The sequence below is a fragment of the Mugil cephalus genome, chromosome 15 (genome assembly GCF_022458985.1).
Source record: "Mugil cephalus isolate CIBA_MC_2020 chromosome 15, CIBA_Mcephalus_1.1, whole genome shotgun sequence".
Lineage (NCBI taxonomy): Eukaryota > Metazoa > Chordata > Actinopteri > Mugiliformes > Mugilidae > Mugil > Mugil cephalus.
This window is the reverse complement of record NC_061784.1, coordinates 23,506,475-23,509,418: the sequence shown is the minus strand read 5'-3', so window position 1 is coordinate 23,509,418 and position 2,944 is coordinate 23,506,475.

Genomic DNA, 2,944 nt, shown 5'->3' with positions numbered 1-2,944 from the left:
TTGGTATTCTTTCCTTTTTCTTTCTACCCCAAAATCAACCACGTAGATGCATTTCAGAGAAACACGGCTCCTGTTCATCGACCACAATCACACAAATCTTATCTGAGACGCTGCTGACTGCATTAGTTTTTTCTCTCTCTCTCTTTTTTTTTTTTTTGTTGGTCGTGGGGCAACATGTCAGAGGCGTGGGTAGGCAAAGCGAGTATAAATGTTCTTCTGCTCTCCACCAAGACCTCAGAGCGATCTGCGACCTGACAGTTGAACAGTTGAACATTTGATTACTTCGAGGGGCTCCCTGAACTCACTTTCACCAAACTATGAAGACGACCGCGTTCCTCCTGGCCGCTGTGGCTCTGCTGCTCACTCTGGACCTGACCACTTCTGCTCGGATCGCCAGATCTAACGTCAACCTAAACGGGATAATAGACGAGACCATGAAATTCAATGAGGTGAGAGCTCCTCCTTCTCGTAGAGCCTTGATACTTTTGCACCGGTTTATTTTGTGCGTTGAATTTTTTCTTGTGGGAAGAGAAAAGTGCTCCGATGAATAATCTACTTTTTGTGTTGCTTCGTGCAGAGCTTCTACGTGGAAGACGTGGAGCATCTGGCTAATAATGGATGCAAGGTGAGGACGGAGAATTGAATTCCACTCGTGATGGTTTTTCTGTTTTCTTGTCACTGAAGAAATGATGTTAAACTATCGACGGCTTTTTAACCCTCACATACTGTTCGGGTCAAATTTGACTTGTTTTGACTTTTGACTTCAGTGAAAATACCCTAAGCATCATTATTTTAGCCTGAAATTTTATGACTTTTCCTGAAGTGACCCAAAATACATACAAATAAAAACATTTTGTTAACTTATACTTTTATATAGGTGCTACAAATGTTTGGACACTGAGGCTGTTCCGGGTCAGATTTGACCCGTATCTATTCAGATGGATTGTAGGTCCACCAGTGTGGGTCAGATAAAGGAAAATTGTGGTTTTATGGAATCTTTAAATTGTGAGAATGTACATGTCATGTTTGTGTGCATTTTACATGTGAAAGAGGTGACTGTCTGTTTTCCCGAACATTTGTCCAGGTTCGTGCAGACGCAGACACCTGCTGGTCTTTGAGGGGGCAGGGGAATCCCAAAAGACTGAAATACCAACAAACAACATGGGAGGGATCATATATGGGAACAGAAGAGAACAGAAGTCATCCAGAGGTCAGACGGTGCCTTCACATAGACACAAGATGTGCACCTGCACCTGCACCTGCACCTGCACCTGCACCTGTGATGTAATAAAATAATGTAGAAAGTAACAAATTAGAATCTGGGAATCTTGGGTTGGGAGGGAGGTGGTGGGGGTCACAACATTATAAAGATGTAGTGATGGACATCATGGCGGCAAGACCGAATGTCCAACAGGCCCTGGATCTACTCTTCCAAGATAAGTGTGATTCTGATTTAGAGGATGTGTCGGAGCAGGAAGACAGCGTAGAAAAAAATTCATCATCCCTCTGATGAAGATGACTCTGATGAAGAGGTGCAGACATTTATGTATAAAATACAGTGCTATCTGTTGGTCGTCACTTCCACATCCTGTTGCAGGCAGGACGGCAGCAGAAAATGTCATTCCAATGAGGACCCTCGAGACTGACCATCTCCCATGCAGATGACATTTTGCCAACATTTCAGCTCTAACTTTTCTCCACACATTGAAAAAAAAAAATCCCATTGAAATGACAAACTTGCAGGGGATTAATCGTTATGGCCAGGAATGGAAAACCATGAATGCAATTGACCTACATGCCTACACGGGGCTTCTAATACTGGCTGGAGTGTACAGATCAGGAGGTGAGGCTGCTTCCAGTCTCTGCAATGCTGAGGCATGAAGACTGATTGTTTGAGTGGTAAACACATGTGCAAGATCCACACATAGAAAGTGTTTCACCTCTGCTTTGAATGCAGAGACTAGTTCAGGATAATCACTTTATCTCGTGATACAGCAGCGAGGACAGTGTTCAGTGGTTATATTATGAAGTTTTCAGGGTCAATAAAATATATTCAATATATAATATATTCATTATAGTTTTTATATTTTTACTTCTTACATATATTACATGACATTATACTGTGTAACAGATCATCTTCACCAAAAACCAGTGGTGTAAAACCTAAAAAATACACTTTCCCTGCTCTTTGAAACATTTATGAAGGTTTAATCATTCATTTTTTTTAAGTGGGATAATCTATTTAAACATTCTGAATAGGTTTGTAGTTGAATATTTTGTAGAAATACTTGCTACAGGGGAATTATTGGTCCAGGTCAATTCTGACCCGGACCATACTATGAATGTACAGAATATGAACAGCATGTAAGGGTTAAAGCGCTCATGTGTCGTTCCTTATGTTCCACGCAGAGTGACTTCTTCTGCAAAGTGCATCAAATCCTGAAGGGGGATAAACTGAGCGACCACAAGATCGTGCGAACCTTGGGCAGCTACATCACACAAACAAACGTAAGAACTGCTTTCGCTTTTGTGTTTGCCAGAAGAGATCAAAGATGTAAAATGTGTCGCGGTTCACGGAGCTACAGTGTCTTTGCGCGGACACACAAATGCAGATGCACTGAATCCACTTGTCTTGTTTTCAGGTGAACTGCACTGAGGTTCTAAAGGGGGTGAAGGACACAGGCGTCAAGAAGCCACTGCCAGCTTTGCTGCACAATCTCAGGGAATGTTGCAGGAGGAAGAACCTCGCATCCTGATCGTCTCCCAGACGTGTGACCGGTCAGACGTTTGGGGCGATAACGCCGACAGGTCCCGAAAATAAAACGTGAGCAACAGGGTTGGAGATCGAATGAATCATGTTACAGTTTATTTCTTATTTCTTTTGTTTTCTCAGTTTTTTTTCTTTGTTTATGCTGTTTTTAATTAGTGCACTTATTTTATTTGG